Source organism: Budorcas taxicolor, chromosome 18 (assembly GCF_023091745.1).
Source record: "Budorcas taxicolor isolate Tak-1 chromosome 18, Takin1.1, whole genome shotgun sequence".
NCBI classification, from domain to species: domain Eukaryota; kingdom Metazoa; phylum Chordata; class Mammalia; order Artiodactyla; family Bovidae; genus Budorcas; species Budorcas taxicolor.
The window spans coordinates 44501486-44524191 of record NC_068927.1 but is presented as its reverse complement, the minus strand read 5'-3'; the positions used below and the strand labels follow the sequence as shown (position 1 = coordinate 44524191).

The window sequence follows — 22706 nt, the reverse complement described above, 5'->3', positions numbered from 1 at the left end:
CCCACTCCACTTACCTGGGAATCATGCCCTTTACCAGCCACTTTGCAGCAGAGACATTGCCATAGTAGAAACTACACTGGGTTTTTGGCAACACCTTCCACTCTCCAGAGTGGTTAAACCAGAAGTGTTCAGTGGTTAACCGAGGCCACTGAAGAGAGTCATTGCGAATGTTCGCTCTGAAATCGGAAGACTGTGGGTGACGTGCTGTTTTCAGCGATGGGTTCTCTGTCCTCTTGAGTGGGAAGGCAGGCGGCTCAGCCAATGTCCCCTCCCTTCGGAGGGAACCCCAGCTCACCAAGCTCAAGGCATCAGGCTCTGAGGGCGACTCCTTGATTTGATCCTGGGTGCCGCAGCCCTGGTTGTCCACACTGATGGGGAGGAGAAACTGGTGAGTCTAGGGACAGAAATGTCAAAAGGTCTCTCTTTAACATGAGTTAACCTTCCTCTGGCCAAACCATTGTTTCTGGGTTGCCCTCAGAGGCATGCCTCATCCCTGTCTTCTCAGAGCGTCTCCTGCGGTGGTCAGGCTAGCAGAAGCTGGGCCAGAGACTCCCTGGTCACTGGTCCCAAGCAGGAGCATCTAGCATCTTCCTCCTCTAGGAGGCTGCAGTGCTCTTGAAGGGCCCTCAGGCATCTAGGGTACAGACTTTTCCTGTAAGGAGATCCGGCATGAAGGAAGCCTAGAGAGAGACAGTAGTATTTGGCTGCTGGATAGCCAGCATAAGCATACTTTAAAAAGAGAAGTATTTCCCTGCTAGCTGTAAATGCGCATTTTAGAGCTAGTAGATATGTGTCTTAAAATCATTATTTTAGCAAAAATGAGGACCCCCCACGCACCCACCCGCTTCACACTACACTTTTGGGCACAATTAAGTCCTGTGTCCTAGGCCCCAGAGGGAGTGAAGGTCAAGGACAAGTTGGAGAGTGCCTCTTTGTTCCTAGAAAACCAGCAATGTATTTTCCAGGTAATAATAACAATATAGATAATAATACTTGATGAATACCGAGCTCATTTCATGACATAAGAACTCTGCTCTCGACTCCAGGGGCACAGAGGGTTCAGGGTTGAGCAAATAAGTAGGTTTTAATCTCCTGGCCACCCAGACCTACCTGGAGCGAGAGAGGAAGAGTGAGACATGCTGGAGGATAGACTGGCTCTCTGCTATGAACTTGGGAAGGCTAGGCCTGCCCAGCCTTCTTCCCCCCGCCGCCGGTGAAGCTGAGTGCCAGAAATTGTCCAGAAAAGTTCTGGGATTCACTGATTGGACCAACTTGGCTTACTGGCCAGAACAGCAGCTGTCCACTAGAACTGCTTCATTTAATAATGTTGAGTTCGAAATTCTGTGATTTATAGGAATTTCCTCTTGGTCCAGTGGTTAGGACTGTGTGCCTTGAGTATTGAGGATGTGGGTTCAATTCCTGGTGAAAATTATGTGGCTAGGCCAAAAAGTAAATAAACAATAAATAAGTAAAATAAAAAGCTTTTAAAATATTCCATGACTTAAGATAAAAACAATTAAAGTTTTCATTTGTTATCTATTACTGCCTAACAAATCACTCTAAAATTCATGGCTCAAAAATGTCAACAGTTTATTGTATCTTATGTGTTTTTTTTTTAGGTTATCTGTGTGGGTCCTCTGCTGATTTCACTTGGGATCAGTTATGGGGCTGTGTTCAGCTGGTGGGTCAGCTGGGATGGAAGGTTCAAGATGGCGTCACTCAGGTGTTGGGCAGTTAGTGCTGGCCCTTTGGTTCCCTTGCACACGGTCTCTCATCCATAGTTGGCCAGAAGTCTTCTTAAGTGGCAGTGTTGAGGCAGCATTCCTAGAGAGAAAAAAATTGAAATTGCCCTGCTCAGGAATTCACACATCACTCCCATACATTCTATTGTTCAAAGTAAGTCAGAGGATAACCCAGGTCCAAGGGCTGTGTAAACAAAGTCTGCCTCTTAATGGAAGGAGGTATAAAGTATCATGGCCTTGTTCTTTCATGTAGATAGCTATTTTTTCTGAGTATGACTATGTGTCCATGTGACAAAGTTTGACATATATTGCTCTTACTATCCTTTATTTAAAAATGGTGACTTTTGTTGAGTTTCAGTTTGACCAGGAGAATAACTTTCAGTTTACAAGTCATTAGATTTTATTTAGTTTTTTGGTTTAACCCATCTTTTTTTTTTTTTAACCCTGTGGTGGTAACAGTATGTGTCCTGTTCAGTTCAGTCACTCAGTCGTGTCCAACTCTTTGCGACCTCATGAATCGCAGCACGCCAGACCTCCCTGTTCATCACCATCTCCTGGAGTTCACTCAAACTCATGTCCATCGAGTCGGTGATGCCATCCAGCCATCTCATCCTCTGTCATCCCCTTTTCCTCTTGCCCCCAATCCCTCCCAGCGTCAGAGTCTTGTCCAATGAGTCAACTCTTCTCATGAGGTGGCCAAAGTACTGGAGTTTCAGCTTCAGCATCATTCCTTCCAAAGAATACCCAGGGCTGGTCTCCTTTAGGATGGACTGGTTGGATCTCCTTGCAGTCCAAGGGACTCTCAAGAGTCTTCTCCAACACCACAGTTCAAAAGCATCAATTTTTCAGTGCTCAGTGTGGGAATTAACTTAGGTTTTATTTGTATCTTAGTATAAAATTATTATTTTATATGTACCTGGACATTTGAAAAGATTGTGTTTTTCTGTTTAAAAAGTACAGAAATTTCTAGGTTTATATTTTTCAAATGTCCTATATCCACTCTGTTGTTTTTTTCTATTTGTCTAGTGATAGAATCTCAGGGATGGGGGAGCCTGGTGGGCTGCCGTCTATGGGGTCGCACAGAGTTGGACACGACTGAAGCAACTTAGCAGCAGCAGCAGCAGCAGCAGTGTATCATGGCAGTTTCCTACAAGCTTCTTATGGCAAGCAGAATTTGGGGGCATTATATTGGGTGAATGAGGAGGAATTGAAGTAAACGATGATTTTCATTGTAACCATAGTTGACCTCAGTGGGTTAAAACTGTAGAGTTATTTTTTTCCCTTTTGCTATTGTTCAGTCACTAAGTCATGTCCTACTCTTTGTGACCCTGTGGACTGCAGCATGCCAGGCCTCCCTGTCCTTCACTATCTCCTGGAGTTTGCTGAAGTTCATGTCTATTGAGTCAGTGATGCTATCTCACTGTCTCATCCTCTGCTGCCCTCTTCTCCTTTTGCCTTCAGTATTTTCCAGCATGGGTGTCTTTTCCAATGAGTTGGCTCTTTGCATCAGGTGGCCAAAGTATTGGAGCTTCAGCTCCAGCATCAGTCCTTCCAATGATTATTCAGGGTTGATTTCCTTGAGGATTGAATGGTTAGATCTCCTTGCAGTCCAAGGGACTCTCAAGAAAGAGAGAGTCTCTCCTTTTTTTTTTTCTTTCTAGGTCTGTGCAAAACTTAAACACAAACTTTCTGTATTTCACACAATTAACAGTGATCACAATCACAGAAACAAGAGTCTATGTATTCAAAGAATGCCATAGAGATGTTGAAGCTAATATTATGTGTTTCATTGTTGGTGATAGACTGCATAATTGACTTGGGAAGGGGACTTCCCTGTTTGTCCAGTGGTTAAGACTCCACACTTGCCCTGCACAGGGCACATGTTTGATCCCTGATCGAGGAACTAAGATCCCATATGCTGTGTGGCACACCAAAACAAAACAAAAACATAATCAACTTGGGGAGACAAAAGTAATATAGCAAAAATATAAAGACAAAACCCAGGAAGTGGCCAAAAGCTGTGAACCAAAGAGAGGGCCAGAGATGAGGAGAGCTGTGTGGAGAGGGTTGGAGTGGGGGAAGCCGCTGGGCTGGGGTTGGGGGGCTGGGCTTACAGAGCTGGCTTTAAGCCTGAACATGGTTTCGTTTGGCCTGAGGGGAGAGTTGCTCCTGAAATACTTAAAGCATATAAGCAGTTAAAGTCATAGTCACCACTAGGCTTCCCAGTGAACCAGCATGTCCCATTTTTGGTAGAGCGCTGCTTTGAATTTTTGGTGGTTGCCAGTGTATCTTATGAAGGCTGATAAACAACACAACAAAGGTTGATCATAGCAGAGGTATTGGTGTGGCCAGTTTTGTTTTCATAGGACAGGGACCACATGGCTTGTCCTTCGTCTTGTAGAGCCATGTGGTGATTTCTGTGGTGTCCTTAAAGAACTCATATTCTTCATAAATAAAGAACTTTTTATTAAAACATTACGGTACAGTTCCAATTGTTACAAACAGTAACTTCTTTTCTTTTGTCTTCTGAAAATGTTTGCCAGTTGGTGGTTAAATTTGACCCTTTCATCTGCCAGAATGATGCAAATCTTAGGCCACTTAAGAATTCAAGAACTCCCTGTGGGATATCTTTCTGTGATCAAGGTAATGACCAGTTCAGTAAAGGGCCAAGCATAATCATAATGTGGAATAAAATGCATTATGCAGGGTGTTCAGATCCCAAGAAGGTCTTGAACTACTGTGCACATCTTGATTGCTAATTAGAAGAAGGTGTTTCAAGCCAGAAACCACTGAAATATGTAAACTGAGAAGCATTGGTTATGGAAATTAAAATCAAAGGCATCCAGCTTTGCATTTTTGATTACATATTCAAATCATACAATTACAGTGTATAAAATCAATTTTTACCATAGTCATAAGTAGTAATTAGACATAGACTTTTAAAATTCAAATCATATTTGTATCAGATGTCATTCTTTCAGCTCTTTACCCTCAAGCAGAAAAAGATGTGAATGGGGAACTCCTGCCTGCTCTTTTCTTCGCAGATAATCCTTAACATAGTGAAGTTATAACCTGTTTCAACTTGAGGGGACACACTGGGGAAAAAAATGAGGGTGTTTCTCTTCAAATGTCATACCAGTTAGGTTCACATTTTCCAGTCTTCAGAGCTTCCAACATTTCGTCAAGGATTTGATACCAAAGAAGGAGAGAAAAGAAGTAAGGGTTGGGTAGAGAAATGATTGAGAACTGATTAACAAAGACTAGCTCTTTACGAGAATGAGTAAGTAAAAGGGACCAGAACCAGTGAAAACCCTTAGCACCCAGACTGTGGTCTCTAAACACCATTCTTTACTGAAAAGAAACAAGGCTTCTTGGGAAACAGTGGATTTCAGATCTGGAGCAGCAAATGTGCTAAACTGAGGCTGGAGTATTTTGTTCCCAAATGCAAGGACCCTCCAAACTTGATTCAAACATGGCAGAAGGATGCAAGAGTGAGCTTGAAGGCATTCCCACTAGGCAAATCTGAGACAATTTGAGCATAACAAAGGATGACAGTAATGGATTATAACGCACTTAATAAAAAATTGTTTGAGTCAAATAATACTGCCCTTCATACTCTACACCATATAAAAGAGTAGCAATTAATAAGTAAAAGAAATGGTAAAACTGGAAAATCCCTTTTCCCAACAACTTTTATAATTGATTCAGATAAAACTTATCAGATAAAACTTATTACTATTGAGTAATAGGATGTTGCAACAGGATAGTCATGTGATCTCACACTATCACCTCCAGAAGACTTACTAATTACAAAGGGGGAAGAGGGTCATTACAACAGAGAAATCTGGTAGATGCCACCTTAACCAAGCTTTATCACCAGTGATGGGAGCAGCTGATACCATAAGACTTCTGATGAAGGGTATAACATCACTTGTGAGTATCCTTGCCAAAAACGTTTAACTTGAGTCTAATCATGAGGAATCTAAATCCAAATTTAGAGACTTTCTACAAAACAACAGGCCTGGATTCTTCAAAAATGTCAGTGTAAAGAAAGGCCAAGAGAGATCTAGGGAATCATTTTGGGTTAAAAGAGACTAAAGAGACCTAACAACTAAATGCCACATGTGATCACTGGGTGGATCTTGAATAAGAAAAAATGAGTCCAAAGGCCAAAATTGGGACAATCTGGAAGTTTTAAATATGGGCTGTTTATGAGTTAATAGTAAATTTATTGTTGGCAATAACTGTGTTCATATAGGAAATGTCTTTGTTCTCAGGAACTACATGTTGAAATACATAAGGCTTAAAGTGTCATGATACCTACAACTAACTCTCAGATAATTTAGCCCCCCAAAAGTGTGAATTGCTTGTGTAAAGATATAGAGAGAGACTGATAAAGCAAATCTGGCAAAATATTAACAAGTAGTGAATCCGAAAGAAGGGTATATGTCTGTTTAACATGCTATGATTTCAAATTTTCTGCCATTTTGAAAATGGCTGAAATTAAATTTCAAGAAGCAAGAAGTAGCCACAACAGTGTGGCCGTACTTCTCCACAGGCTAAACCAGTTTTAAGTAAAAAGAATATATTTAGATGCAACTACATTTTAAAAGTAGGAAGTCAAGAGATACCTGGAGTAACAGACAAATTTGGCCTTGGAGTACAAAATGAAGCAGAGCAAGAGCTAACAGAGTTTGTCAAGAGAACACACTCGTCATAGCAAACACCTTTTTCCAATCATGCAAAAGATGACTCTACATACCGATATCGCCAAATGGTCAATACTGAAATCAAATTGATTATATTCTTTACAGCCGAAAATGAAGAAGAGAGCTTCACTCAGTTAGCAAAAGCAAGATCTGGAGCTGACTGTGGGTCAGATCATCAGCTCCTTATTGCAAAATTCAGGCTTAAATTGAAGAAAGTAGGGAAAATCACTAGGCCATTCACGAATGACCTAAATCATATCCCTTATGATTAAACAGCGGAGGTGACGAGTAGATTCAAGGGATTAGATCTGGTAGACAAAGTGCCTAAAGAACTATGGACAGTGGTTTGTAACATTGTTCAGAAGGCAGTGACCAAAGCCATCCCCCAAAAAAGAAATGCAAGAAGGCAAAGTGGTTGTCTGAGAAGGCTTTACGAATAGCTGAGGAAAAAAAAGAAGCAAAAGGCAAGGGAGAAAGGGGACGATACATCTAACCAAATCCAGAGTTCCAGAGAATAGCCAGAAGAGATAAGAAGGCCTTCTTAAATGAACAATGCAAAGAAGCAGAAGAAAACAATAAAATGGGAAACTAGAGATCTCTTCAAGAAAATTGGAGAGATCAGGGGAACATTTCATGCAAGGATGGACGCGATACAGAAATGGTAGGGATCTAACAGAAGCGGAAGGTATTAAGAGATGGCAAGAAAACAGAACTATAAAAAAAAAGGTCTTAGTGATTCAGATAACCATCATGGTGTGGTCAGTCATCCAGAGCCAGAAATCCTGGAGTGTGAAGTCAAGTGGGCCTTGGGAAGCCTTACTACAAAACAAAGCTAGTGGAGGTCATTTGGGTTGGCCTCAGCTGGGTGGTTCTGCTGGTCTCACTGGGCTCACTCAAGTGGTTGTAGTTGCCTGTGGTCCAACTGGGGCTGAATGGTCTAAGACGACTTCACTCACATATCAGGTAGGTGCTTATTGAATTCTTACTGGATTCTTATACTTTTTCAAAGCATTCCTTTGAATTTTTGAATCACATCATCTCCAAATAATGATAATATACCTCCTTTCTAATTTTTATGCTTCTAATTTCTATCAAATAATTGCTTGGCTAGTGCTGCCAAGACAGTGGTATGTAATAAGAGTGAAGGGATGTTTTTATTTTCTTTATGAGTCTAGTGGGACTGTCCTTAGTACAGTATCACACTGTCCACTGTGTAGATACTGGCTTTTTTTTTTTTTAAATCATATTGGAAATAGATGGAAATTTCCTTATTTCTTTAAAAAATATTTTATATATTTGGCTGCACCAGATCTTAGTTGCAGCAATCGACATTTCTGATAAATGTTTGCAACATGCAGGTTCTTTAGTTGGCATGTGGAATCTAGTTCCCTGACCAGGGATCAAATCGGGCCCCCATGCATTGGAGCCTGGGCTCCATGCTTAGAGTCTTAGCCAATGGACCACCATGGAAGTCCTGAAATTTCAATGTTTATCAAGAAAGTATCTTTTTAGCATTTTTGGAAGTGATTGTAATTTTCTCCTTAATTTCACTGTCATGAAAACAAACAATGTGGCTGGAAATCTTCTCACAGAATTCAAGCCAATTTCCCATTTAATATTAGTGACAGAGGTTCTTATAGAGCGCTAAGTCCAGGCTGGAAATGATAGCTGTCCAGGATCAGGGTCATGATGGTGGTAATAGAAGAGGTAGGTGAATTTGAGTTACATTTTGGGAATAATATCACTGGTGGAGTCAATGTGGAGTGTGAAGGATAAGGAGAAACTAAGGATACTTTCTAGGTTTGAGCTGACAAATGGTTCAGACAGAGCCAACAACTCTTGATTGCCAAACACGATAGGACTTTTCTCACCTTACCCAACACCTGAAGTCTGAGAGCCTGCCGACCACTCCGTCCACTTGCTGTTCTGCAGGACTCAGGCCTCCTCCTTCACTGCTCTCTCTCTGTCTTCTCAGTCTCTAGACAGGCGTGTCTCCATCTGCTGGATGCCCAGGCTGAGACCCCTACCCCGGCTCTGTCTGTAGCCACCTTCTCCCCCTGAACATCCTTGGACATTCTCTTTTCTCCCCAAGGTTTCACGTACCACTTGTGAGGTGACAGCTCCCAAAACCATGTCTCTAGTCCCATCTTGCTCCTGAACTCCCAGGGGAAGATCCAGTTGCCTATAAAATTTCTCTCTACATGGATATTCTGCAGGCGTCTCAAATCCTTGAAGTTTGAAACCAAACTCCTTTTCTACTCCAATTCTGACACCAATTCCCATGTGCTTTTTCACACCATCAAGCAATTCCCCAACATAAAATGCATGTCCTACAGGACTACCCTGGTGGTATAGTGGATAAGAATCCAGCTGAAATGCAGGGGGACATGAGTTCTACCCCTGGTCCTGGAAGACCCCATATACTGAGGGACAGCTAAACCTGTGTACCACAACTACAAAGCCCATGTGCCCTAGAACCCATGCTCTGCAACAGATGAAGCCACCTCCAAGAGAAGGCTGCACACCACAAAGAAGAGTGAAAGTGAAAGTGAAGTCGCTCAGTCGTGCCCGACTCTTTGTGACCCCATGGATAGTAGCCTGCACCAAGGTCCTCTGTTCATGGGATTTTCAAGGCAAGAGTACTGGAGTGGGTTGCCATTTCCTTCTCCAGGGAATCTTCCCAACCCAGGGATTGAACCCATGTCTCTCACATTGTAGACAGATGCTTTACCGTCTGAGCCACCAGGGAAGTCCACAGAGAAGAGTAGCCACTGCCTAATGCAAGTAGAGAAAACCCACACACAACTACAAAGGCCCGGAGCAGCCAAAAAAAAAAAAAAAAAAACTGAAAAAAAAAAAAGCCAGGTGTCCCACAGTTAGACTCAATTCTGACACTGTCTCTGGAAACAGCAACTGATCCCAAGGGTTAAGGACTCAGTTCTACAAGACTACACCCTCCTCTTTCAGATGCCAACTAGTGCCTCTGACTGACTGATTGCAGGTGGAACGTTCCAATAACCCCTACCTTAGGCTTGAGTAACTTGCTAGAACGGCTCACAGCACGCAGAGACACGTTTTGCTTTCTAGATTACTGGTCTTTTATAAAAGGATGTAACTCAGGGACAGTTAGATGGAAGAGATGTGTAAAGTAAGGTCTGTGAAAGGGCTTGGCGTTTCCATGCTCTCTGAGGGTGCCATTCTGCCTGAATCTCCACGTGTTTAACAAGTGGGAAGCTCTCTGAACCCTGTCCTTTTCAGGTTTTTATGGAGGTTTCATTACACAGGCTTGGTTGATTGAATCATTGGCCATTGGTGATTAATTCAGCCTCTAGCCCCTCTCTCCTCCATGGAGGTTGGGACTGAAACTTCCAAACTTTCTAGTCACTTGGTTGGTTCCCTTGGCAACCATCCCCCATCTATGTACTTCCCCAAAGTTGCCTCAGTAACATAGCAGAAGACACTTTTTAAAATCACTCTCATCACTTAGGAAATTCCAATAGGTTTAGGAGCCCTTTGCCAGGAACTAGGCAAGAGCTAAATATGTATTTCTTATTATAAATCACAATATCATATCTACCTTCCATCAGACATGATGGAGGTGGATCTTATCATGGGTTCCATTCTCACCCTTTTTCCTCCTCAATAAGTCACTAAGTCCTGAAGTTTCTACCATCTCAAATCAGTTCCTCCCAGCCTCTGTCTTAGTCATCTCTATTGGGAATTACATGACAGCATCCTCCACTTCCTTCCTGTTTTGCTCCCTCACATCCACCATTTCTGAACTTCTCTGTTTTCCTAGAGCATTTAAAAAAATCTGTTGAGAAAGTTTTTTGTGTTATAAGAGACTCTTCTCTAAGAATGGCTTTTTGCTGGAAGAACAATGAGCGCAAGGACAGAATGCTGTGTTCTTCCTAACTCTTTATTCTGACCATAGAAACATGGGATATCAAGATTCCTTAACCTTGGGATCAGTGCTTTGTAGAGCTTCCTGTATTGTCAAGAGTATGTAGTCAACCAGATTTACCACAAATCCTGTGCAACCTTTTAGCTTGAATTGGTCTCGGGCATCTGAAGCACAGTCTCTCACTGATGAGACCTAGATGCCTTGCTGTTTCACAAACTGCTTTCCTACTTCCATCACTTGACTTTCAAGGTTAACATTTAGAAATTTGTATGAGAAAGTTTTATCCAGAAATACCTTTCTTCTTTTTTTCTACTACAACATGTGGCTTGCAGGATCTTAGTTCCCTGACCAGGAATTGAACCTGCACTCCAACAGTGGAAGCATGGAGTCCTAACCACTGGATTTCCAGGGAATGCTCCAGAAATAGTTTTAATTAATCACAGATACCAAGAACCACAGTCTGCTGTCACTGGCTTTTTGAATGACAGAGGGAGAGCTGTGTGTCCTGAAGGCCCATTTGGGGCAGTAGCTGCCAGCCTGTGGGGCTTCGTCACTTCTGGGCCAGGATTTGGCAGCCTGGCAGGTTAAGACTGGGGCAGGTGGGCTGTGAGACTGAGGTGGGGCATTGGGAAGCCAGAAGGAGACTGGCCAGCCTAAGGTTCTGTGTGGGAGTCAGACAGGAAAGGGAGCAAGGCTAGGAAGTTTGGGAAGGTCTAGGGAAGGGTGGGGAGAAGGCAATGGCACCCCACGCCAGTACTCTTGCCTGGAAAATCCCATGGATGGAGGAGCCTGGTGGACTGCAGTCCATGGGGTCGCTAAGAGTCAGACACGACTGAGCAACTTCACTTTCACGCATTGGAGAAGGAAATGGCAACCCACTCCAGTGTTCTTGCCTGGAGAATCTCAGGGACGAAGGAGCCTGGTGGGCTGCCGTCTATGGGGTTGCACAGAGTTGGACACGACTGAAGCGGCTTAGCAGCAGCAGGGAAGGGTGAGGGTGATAGAGACTCAACAAATGAGTTGATCTTCTCATTGGGGGAATAACCTCAGTTTATGGGAGTTCCTGGAGAGAAAGGGAGAGACAGAGACACAAATAGGCACAGATAGACACAACAGACTCCATTAAGTGAAGGAAAAACAGTCAGAATCAACAAAAATGCCCACTAGGGAGAGAACTTGATTGAAGTGTCCTCCCTACCTGTGGAATCATTCTAAAGCAGTTAAAAGAAAAAGAAAAGAAAAAGAAAAAAAAATTTATATATATATACTATCATAATATATATGCTATTATTACATAATATATATTTTATCACTTCAGAATGATTCAATATGTATTTTTTCTTTTTCTATATTCATAGAAAATAAGTAACATTTATTGAAAGCTCTGTGAGCCAAATACTGTGTTGTGTGCTTTAAGGCATTATTTCTTTTATTCCTATTGAAGTTCTACAGAGGTGAGAAAGTGGTGTCCAGAGAAACTGAGTAGCTGGTAATCAGAGATGCTGGTATGGCACCCCGGGAGCCTGAGCTGTTAATAGTCACTCTGGACAAAGAGAACCATGACTGGTGTTTCAACCACTGGTGTAGGTTATTCGGAGGTACGTTGGACAGTTCTGTTTCTGCTGGTGATGGGTTTGAAAGAATAAATGATAAACTGGGTTGATCTCCAGTTCTTATTGCTGCCTTTGTCCTGTTTGGGACTATGAAGGTAAGGGCTGTTGAGCAAGTGTGAAGGTGGTCAGTAAATAAGTTTTGGGCACTTTAAAATAAGGTGCTGAATTGGATGTGAGATATGACATTCCCCACACCCAAAAAGCTTCTTATAAGAGTCACTGGAGTAATCAGCCCTTGATAGGAAGCCAATAGCCATATCTTTTTCTCTCCATTAGGGCACCCCAATTAAGAGACTGGACTTAAAGTCACTCGAGAATTTTATAAGATTTAAATGTCTAAGAATCCAAATTAGCATGTTTCTGTCCAAAGGGTATGAGAAACTAGCCTGAGTATAATTATTATATAATGTGATACTGGGCAGACACATGGAGCCTGTTGCCTATGGACTTAAGTTATTACTGAGGGGGTGGGCCGCTAATGGCTCCATCAGTCAGAATCCCACTCGGAGCAGCTTAGGGGAGCACCCCTCAAAGGTCTGAGAGGGGTCAGCGGCCGCTGAATGTTGACAGCCTTACAGCCAGGCCAGGCAGAGAGGTTGCTTGGGAGTCCTGGAAGAAAAGCCACATTTAAAATTCAGATTTGAGATGCTCTCAGGGGGAAGATACTTGTTCAGTGAGAGGTGTGACGAGGACAACAGGCGGGGAGGGGGTCTGCGAACTTTGATTGAATGCTACCTGTCTCAGTGCATCAGATCTGCCTTCAGGCTGCTGCAGGGAGCTGACCTGTGCCTTCTGTTTGATTCTGAGGGGTGGGGCCACCTCTAATAGGGCATCAATAAAGCTTCAGGATAATTAAGTGCCTAATTGAGTGTCTGGAGCAATTTACATGCAATCTTGCCGAGTCTGGGATGCCTTTTTCACTTACATCTAAGAAGTCGCATTTTTGACTCTTTATTTTGTTTCTTAAATTCCTTTGATATGACTGGCTGCCTTTGCATATTTATGACATTGGATAGGTCACTGTGCCCACCCTGGCAAATCAACAATAAATGCAGTAGAAAAATAATATGGAAATTTAAAAAGATAAACAGCTGGGAGTTAGGAAAGAGGTTAGACAAGAACCCCAGAAACTCCCTTAGTGAGAATGACCCTCAAAGGAGTGCCAGAATATCTGGAATATTGGCACTTACTCCTGCCAGGGAACTCTAGGATTTTTATTGGAAATAATGTACATTTTTATTTCAACAGGCTTTTAATCAACAGACCTCTTCTCTCGCCTCTGGGAAAAACTTACTGCCTTTCTTTAGTATCTGTGCTTTGGTTCCCATCCGTCCAGTCAAACATTTATGAAGTGCCTAGTGTGTGCTCTGTTCCAGCTGACAGCCTGGTTCTTGCTCTCAACTCTTGCCCTCACTCTCTCCTCCTGCTTCATTCCAAATCCTCTATCCTCTCTCCCTGTCTGCAAGTGGCATCCTGGCCTGGCACAGCAAGCCAGCCCAACATGTGAATCAGGGGCTGGAGCTGGTGGGGGGTGGGGGGACTCTGGGATGTTGCAAATGGATTCTTGGAGCTTTGGAAAGCATAAAGCATTGTCCGCTTTAGCACAGTGCTGGTCTCTCTGCTCCGCACCACCCAGAAGCCAGAGACTGCCAGTGGGCTCTGCACTTCAACACTTCAGAAATGTGTGCTCAAATCCCTTAGAAGGAGGAGACTCTGCCCCAATTAGGGCTTTATTTTAAAACTGAGCATTACATTTCTGATAAAAAAATATAAGATGTCAAAATATGCGCTGTTGCCACTTAGTGTATCCACCCTTATTCTGTGCCTGGCTTTCATAGGGACAATTTCAAACATACATGCAAGCTGAGAAAATCGTATGACCCCCACATTTCATTAGCTATCAACTTATAGCCAATTTCCTTTCATTAGTACCTGCTTTCCACTGGATGATTTTGAGGCAATCCCAGGCATCATATAATTTCCTCTGTGAATATTTTTCAACATGTATTGCTAAAAAAAGCAAGCCATTAAAAAATCCACAAATTATGCCATCCACTCTTGCAATTCCTTAATATCCATATCTAATCAGCAAACGCTCAAATGATTCAACTGCTTTTTAGTTTGTCTCTTCTAATAGGTTTTCAGAGAAGGTCCATGTGTTGCAATTGACTGAGATGCCTGTTAAGTCTCAATCTGTAACACATCACCCCCTTTCCCTTGTGTTGATCAAATGCTTCTTAAAATGGTAAAACCACTTGTTGAAGATCATCAAAGGTGTGTTTTGATGTCACGAAATGATGGTCAGTGAAAAATTAGAATTGTTTTATCAATTTACACACGGTTGAGAACATAGATAGAGAATTGCTTACAATGAAAAGAGTCCCCTGTGTCATCAGCTTCCCCTCCGAGTCACTCCTCCATTTTCTATTTAGCTTCTCTAGTGTTTATGTCCACAACTGTAATTAACATACATGGATCACTCTTCCCTGGGTATTACACACTGGCTCTTCACTGTGAAAGATGAGGAATTAACGCTCTTACCTTGTCTTGCCTCCTCCCCCTTCTTACTTATATTTTGTTGTTGATAAGGCTGGTGGTTTTTGTTGTAATGTTAAATAACTTAAACTTCCATGTCTTGTTTCATTACTGTTCAGTAGAACCTCTAAGCTTGTCACCATGAAGGAGAAACGTACCGATCTGCTCTAACTTCCCTTCCTCTCTCCTACTAATTTCCTAACTTTTTTTAGAGGTTCCTTTCACTTTTTCCTGTGTTCAAGGGTAAAAACATTGACCTTTTGTTCCTGTACCTGTTTGTTCTCTCTGATCTGCCTAGAGGCTAACTCAAAAAGTAGAATCTAACACACCATTTATATTATCTGTTAGAAAGAAAAAAGTTGGTTTAGATCTTGCAAATACTATTCACTGGAAGCTTGATTAAGTGCATTCATACCTAACTTGATCAGAATGAGTTCTTACCAGGTCAGTTTTCTAAATCTTTGCATATTTGAAACCGCTTGATTGATAGTTGGGCTTCCCTGGTTGCTAAGTGGGTAAAGAATCCTCCTGCAATGCAGGAGACCCTGGTTTGGATCCTGGGTTGGGAAGATCCCCTGGAGAAGGGATAGGCTACCCACTGCAGTATTCTTGGGCTTCCCTGGTGACTCAGTTAGTAAAATAATTCACCTGCAATGCTGGAGACCTGATTCGATTCCTGGGTTGGGAAGATCCCGTGGAGGAGGGCATGGCAACACACTCCAGTGTTCTTGCCTGGAGAATCCCTATGGACAGAAGAGCCTGGTGGGCTGCAGTCCATGGGGTCCCAAAGAGTTGGACCCAAGTGAGTGACTAAGCACAGCAGATTGATGGTTGGCCTGGGTCAGGAGTTCCTGGGTCACAATTATTTTCCCTAAGAACCTTGAAGATCTTTTTCTATTGAAAAAGTAATTTGCAAGGTTAGGTGTTAATACTCTGGTCATCACATTTGAGTACTTATGATTTTAACAGTTCCAAGCACTGTTCCAAGTGTTTTAATCAGTATTAAATTTAAACCTTAGCCCTGTGAAGTTTGTAGTATTATTATCCTCACTGTACATATGAGGTAGCCAAGGCATGTAGCTTGTCCAGGCAGGATTTAGACTCCAGAACCCATGTTCTGAACCTGGCAACTTTCTTTTGCCTAAGACCACACCTCTTGTGGAGGACGCCCTCCCACAGCCCCAGTCTTGCAGGATTCCTCCTCTGACCTGTTGAGGCCCAGGAATAACAAGTTTCCAGGGTTGCTGGTCCCCATACCCCAGACCACACCTTTGAAGAGTCTGTTGCCAAAATTCAGCCTCTGTTCACTGATGCTGAATAGAAATGTGAAAACAAAGTTTGGGTGAAGTGAAAAATAGTTTTATTGCTTTGTCAGGCAAAGGGGACCATAGTGGGCTAATGGCCTCAGAACTCTCTGTCACACCCTGGAGGAGGTATTGAGCAGACTAAGGTTGTTCAAGGAGCAGGGCATGGTCAGCTCATGGACATTTTCCTGATTGGCTGGTAGTGAGGTAATTGGGAGCCAGCATCATCCACCTTCCAGCTGATCTGGGAGTCTATGTGCTTGTGGGCAAGTACAGTTAACTTCTTCCACCTGGTAGGGGTTTCAGGATCTGCAAAATAGCTCAAAGGAAATGGCTCAGAATATTATCTATAGTCTTTGAGTAAGAACTAAAGTTCTCGACTTTGTTTAATGGCTTGCTGTTGTTTAGTTGCCAAGTCGTGTCTCACTTTTCTGTGACCCCATGGACTGTCCGTGGGATTTTCCAGGCAAGAGTATTGGAGGTTGCCATTTCCTTCCCCAGGGAATCTTCCCGGCCCAGGAATCGAACCTGTGGCTCCTGCTGCGTCTCCTGCTGCGTCTCCTTCTGCATCTCCTGCATTGCGGGCGGGTCCTTTATCACTGAACCATTTTTTTGTCTTGCTTGACTGTTTTCCTTTCCTTCTGCATTTTTTTTTCACTTCTCTGATGAAATTTATTCTTGGACTAAAGTTTTTCTACGACAAAAGACAGGCGGAGGACATGGGTCAGAGCCTATTCTGAGAAGGCCTCCTAGGGTGGTGCTCAGTTACATGTCTATTACACAGGTTTCCCTATACCTTCTGAACACCCAGCAGAGACCATGACCAGTGCAGCCAAGTGTCTGAGAAGTACTGAGGCTGATTCAGCCTGGTTCTGTCAGACTCTGAGTGCTTGTTACCCAGAAATAAATTTAAGACATAAGAAGACAATAGTTTAGAAGCTGTAGAAAATGAAAATGGAGACAGTTTAGGCCAGTGTGTTTTAATTTGGTACTGAATATCCCCATATTTTAAAAAGTAAACCCGTGTTAATATTATCATAATTATAACACCATTCATTTTGTCATCTGTAGTTATTACTAGTTCATATCTGTGTAGTAAAATAGTTGATCTAAGCAACTTCTCTTTTTACAAGTGTCATCAAACTCTAAGTTCTTGTTTTACCATTTCTGAAGTGTTTTGAAAACCTGTGAGGGTCCCCCTGTGGTACACCCTGGGGAGGGCTTTCCCTCCCCCATGGGTTCTTTTAGTCATCACAGAGCAGGATGGCTGTTCTCCAAAGTTTAGACAACTGGTCCACAGAGAAGACATTGTTTCGGAAAGAGTTGCCATGACAACCTCCTTCTTCAAGGTAAGCATTTGAGTTTTATCAAAACAAAGGACTTGGCTTTGTTTTAAATTGGTCCCCACAGCAGTGTTCATCATCATGCCATGCCAGCTGTATTAGCCGCCTTCGCTCCCGGTGTATTTTTTTTCCCTGAGATTTAGGGGCTCAGCTTATGGCTGGGTGGCCACCTTCTTGTATCTTGGACTCTGACCAGAAGTCTGATTTCTTCTGTGGAACAAGATCCATCCCTAAATAAAGCAAGCTCTCTGCTAGCTGGATAGGGCTCTTTATCATGTAGTTACTATTTCCTCTTTGAATACAGGCTCTTAGATTTATAAAAAAACATTTTTTTTTTGCACTGGAATAGATGCTTGTTTTTTCATGTTTGGCATTTCTCTCCTCTGCCCCATTTTCTGATAATAGTATTTCACTACAGATCGATCCATTGATTACTAAATCAAGTTAGTAAATATTGCCTGGACAACCGGTTTTCCATTTGGGGAGAAGTCATTTCTCTACTTTCATGTTATTCACAGAAAATCTTGATGGGTTAAAAATAAAAGAATTTCTAGAACTGCCGAAGAAAACATAGGAGTCTATTTTCATAATCCGAGAGATGGAAGGAAAACTAGAAGCAATAGAAGAAAAAAAGAGAGGATCCTTCAAATTTAAAACTTATATACATAACTACATAATAAATAGTTAAACAGTATATAACAAAATTGAAAGTATATTTGTGACATGGCAAAGTGTTCATATCCATAGCATATTAGAGGCTTCTAAAAGTAGATAAGACAAATGTATGGTAAAAGACAGTCAAGTTTGTGAATCAAAGAGGTATAAATAAACTAGCAAAAATGCCACTGTTGGGCCAACCTAAATGTAAAAATTTAGAAGAAAATTCAGTGTTTGTAAGGGTGTGGGGGAGAAGCATTCCTGCACCGTTGATAGAATAGTGGAGTTTCCCCTCTTTGGAATAGGTAAGTACGGCAGTTTGGGTCCATTTAAAACGTCCATGGGGACTTCCTTGGTGGTCAAGTGGTTAAGACTCTGCACTCTCGATGCAGGGGACCTGGATTCAATCCCTGGTCAGGGAACTAGATATCACATGCCACAAGTAAAGATCCTCTGTGTCACAACTAAGACCTGGCACAGCCCCAAATAATAATAATAAAATAAAATGCCCATGACTTTCAACCCCCAAATTACCTTCATACAAACCTATCCTACAGGAATACTGCTGCAGATTCAAGATGAGTGTGTGCAAAGATGTGTGTGGAATGTGTGGGTGTGTACCACAGTGTGTGAATGTGGGAGTGTGCAGGTGTATGTGAGTGTGTGTGTGAATATGAGTCTAGCATCCTTCGTGAATTTGCTCACATGTTCTCTCCTCCACCAGAAGCTCCCTGAGGGCAGGGTTCTCACTGGATCCACTCATCCCTTTATCTCAGCACCAGGGATGGTGCTCCCCATGTGGCAGATAATCAAATGTTTTAATGAATGAATGAAGTTAGGTAGCTGCAAGAAAAAACTGAAATTACGTCATTAATATGAGATACGGATTTGGATCAATCGCTCAGTCACGTCTGACTCTTTGTGACCCCGTGGACTGTAGCCCACCAGGCTCCTTTGCCCATGGAATTCTCCAGGCAAGAATACTGGAGTTGGTAGCCATTCCTTTCTCCAGGGAATCTTGGATAAAACCTGGGTCTCTTGCACTGTAGGCAGATTCTTTACCATCTGAGCCACTAGGAGAATGATACGGTTGGATGGCATCACCAACTCAATGAATATGAGTTTGAGCAAACTCTGGGAGACAGTGAAGGACAGAAAGCCTAGTCCACTGCAGTCCGTGGGGTCACAAATAGCCGGACACAACTTAATGACTAAACAACAACATTAATGGTACAGAGATATAGTTCACAGTGAAGGTGTTCATATTACCCACACAAATGCAGTAAATTACTGAAACTGAAATATACAAAGCAAAAGAAATGAAAGGATAAAGGGTCATAAGGAAAATCAGAGTGGGACGCTTGAACACATGGTTCTCAACCTTTGATAGGTCAAACGAGGAAAACAGAAGAGCTAAAGCCTTTGTATAAAGCTGATTTACAGATTCGTGGAACTTAGTGCCCTGTGCATAATCACCTTCTTGTCTCAGAACCTGCAGAACTCTTCAGTTCCACACAGCGGGAATCGTAAGGGCACATTCTCTGAAGACAATGTCATAAAACTAAAAATCCACTACAAGAAGTTTATTTTAAAAATTCAAGGCCTGGAAGTCAAGCAGATAAGTCTTTTCAGTAAGGGTTAACTTCTTCCAAGTTGCAATTATGGGCTCTTTAGAAGACAGGACAGTGGAGAGCATAGGGGACCTAAGCTTATGAGAGATGCAGGCAGATTATGCTCAGAGCAAGAGAAGAAATGTTTTCATTATTAGGCAAGAGAGGATGAAAATAAATGAACTAAAGATTCAATAAAAAGCTGGAAAACCAATAAAACAAAGCCAAGGAAAATAAAAATGGAACTACTGGAGACAGAACTAGAGAACAACAAATTAGAGAGAAGAGCGAAAATAGAATTTTTAATATGAGGAATGGTTCTCGGGGAAAAGTTAAAAATGACTTTGGTTTTAGCAATGCTAATCAAGAACAAAAGAGACAACATTGGTAAATGGTAAAGGGCATGGAAGCCCCGAGATGGGCGGGGGAGATGGATGCATTTCGTCATGTCCCCTGCCCCACCTCTATTTTCTCCACAGGCCCAGCTCTCTCAGGCACTGGGAGGTGGTGAGGGCCCTCAGGGCAGCCACCGCTGGTCCCGGAAGTAGCAAATGCGTGTGTGCCTGCTAAGTTGCTTCAGTCGTGTCTGACTCTTTGTGATCCTATGGACTGTAGCCTGCTAGGCTCCTCTTTCCATGGCATTCTCTAGGCAAGAATACTGAAGTGAGTTGCCATGCTCTGCTGCAGGGGATCTTCCTGACCTGGGGGTCAAACCTGCACCTTCTGCGATTCATGCATTGCAGGCTGATTTTTTAATGCTGAGCTACCAGGGAGCCCCCTTAAGTAGTATGTAGTGGTGATGGTTTAGTCGCTAAGTCATGTCCGACTCCTGCGACTCCATGGACAGAGAAGCCTGGCAGGCTACAGTCCATGGGATTCTTCAGGCCAGAATACTGGAGTGGGTTGCCATTTCCTTCTCCAGGGCATCTTCCCAACCCAGGAATAGAACCCACGTCTCCTGCATTGTAGGCAGATTCTTTACCAACTAAGCTACAAGGGAAGCCCCTTACGTAGTATATGGTAATCCAAAAGAAATGCTTAACCAAGAAATGTCACAGCCTTGTCCTTACCTTCCAGGAGTTAAGGGACAGATGCTGGAGTCAGTCTCTCTCCTGGAAATGAATTTAAGATATTCTTGGACTCTGGTCCATCTGGGCCGTTCCTCTAAATCTAGAATATGCAAACCTGAGAGCCATTTTCTCTGGCGTTAGCAACCAGGATCTGGTCCTTGGCCTCTTTCTGCAATAGAAATTGATAAGAGGTCAGACAAGAGATTCAAGCAAGTCTTTACTGGGGCCCCTGCGACAACAGGGAGGGAAGCAGAAATGATAACTGATTCTCTTGCTTGCTTCTTGAGGTAGGGCAAGCTGGTTCCTTATATGGGGTGAGGGTAGTGGTGGGTCCAGGGGTCAGGCCAGAGGGGTGACTTAGGTGGTCTCTTCACCCCTGTGGTGGTGCTGTGTGGGCTTTTGGTTTTTTTGTATCTTGTCGTTCATAATCTGCCCTAACTGCGCAGGCACAGAGTTATTTTTAGTCCCTTATCGTTTCTTTGTGTTTTGCTGCTCAGCATGGCTCTCTTTCCACACCCTTATGAGATAGGCTGGGAGCCCTTTGCTGGAGTGCTTGCACCTAGAAAAACATCTCCTTCTGCAACAGAATACAAAGAAACTATCAGTTCAGTTCAGTTCAGTCGCTAGTCATGTCTGACTCTTTGCGACCCCATGAATCCCAGCACGCCAGGCCTCCCTGTTCATCACCATCTCCCGGAGTTCTCAGACTCATGTCCATCGAGTCCGTGATGCCATCCAGCCATCTCATCCTCGGTAAAAGAAACTATAAGGCACTGAAAATAACTGCGTGCAAGTTATGCTTTATCTTATGGGCAAGATACAAAAAGGCCAAAAACCAACTGCCACCTCTGAGAGGTGTCAGGAGCAAAAGCTGGGTACTGTGTATGCTCCCTGCACATAGCACCACCCAGAGGGTGAGCAGACCACTTAAGCTACCCCTCTGGCCCAACACACTGATCCTGCCCCTATGCTCATCCCATTTAAGGAACCTGCCTGCCCTCCTTGGAGAGGGAGTAAGGGCAGCTGTTACTTGCTTTCACTCCCTTGTTGCTGCAGCCTGAGTCCCGTGAAGTCTTGCCTGAATTCTTCCTTGGGCCTTTTACCAGTTTCTAATAAAGAGTCCAAGGACCCAAGTTGGTAACAACTCTGCCAAGAGGAGAGTGCAGCAGTGTGGGGACCAATGGAGAAAAAGAGAGACAGAGGCAGGCACCAAGACCCTGTGGCCCAGAGTGACCCAAAGCCAGTGGCTGCTTCAAGCCATTGGATTCTCTGATACCTTCTTTTTTTTTGGGGGGGGGGGGGGGTCTTATGTAAAGTGTAATTTACAAAAGATTAAATAACATGACTCAACAATAACGAGAACAAGTGTCCAAGATTTCTTTTAAATCAGGTTATGTGGGAACCAGGGAAATCTTGAAACTGGTTCAAAGCACATCGGAGGAACTGGGTATTTTAGAGAACTTTAATAAAGGAAAGTTAGGGTAGTGAAACCGCTGGGTGTCATTTCAGGGCCTCTGAAGAGCTCCAGTACAACAGTTCTTCATGGCTCAGCACATAAAAGAATTCAGTGAGAGGCCAAGTGATAGATAAGAAGTGATTTATTAGAATAGGACACTTGTGAGGTTTATAAGTGGATGGGTGACAGATACCTTGCCCTGAGAACTTATTGGGCTGCAGTTTTATAATCAGAAGAAAAGTGGGGAGGGGGAGAAGAACTTCTCTGCCTTTCTCAAGTAGATTTCTGTCTTAAGATTTCATGCTTCTGTCATCATCTCTTCCTCCAGGTTGAGCAGGGGAGTTTTCTTGTCCTTACATGTACAAGGTAGGTCCACAAATATTCGTTTTTATGTGTGCAGAGAGCATGTCCTAGGGATCGTTAACTTACTGAGCTCACTGGGCAGGATGTGAGTCTCACGCCACCATTGTTTTATTGTTTGGGGGCACGTCTTGTGCTTCTGTTGCCTAGTTTTGTTGTTAAGCAAGCCTGCTTGGTTTTGTGGTTAAGCAAACCTGCTCTCTTGAGTAATCATTAACTTACAGGGGCCTCCTATATATTTTTTTACTTACAATCTCCTAGTGGGATTAATTATTTTATCACTTCCTTTGTCCCTTTGGGCTTCACTGATGGGTCAGCTGGTAAAGAATCTGCCTGCAATATGGGAGACCTGGGTTCAGTCCCTAGGTTGGGAAGATCCCCTGGAGAAGGGAAAGGCTACACT

The 22706-nt window shown here is 43.0% G+C and overlaps 1 non-coding gene across 1 annotated transcript; it reads left to right on the top strand.

Moving 5' to 3' along the window:
* The first annotated feature begins 18156 nt into the window (after nucleotides 1-18156).
* Nucleotides 18157-18229, top strand: TRNAE-CUC (transfer RNA glutamic acid (anticodon CUC)). The gene has a single exon. It is a non-coding gene; the product is annotated as a tRNA-Glu (tRNA).
* Nucleotides 18230-22706: the final 4477 nt, after the last annotated feature.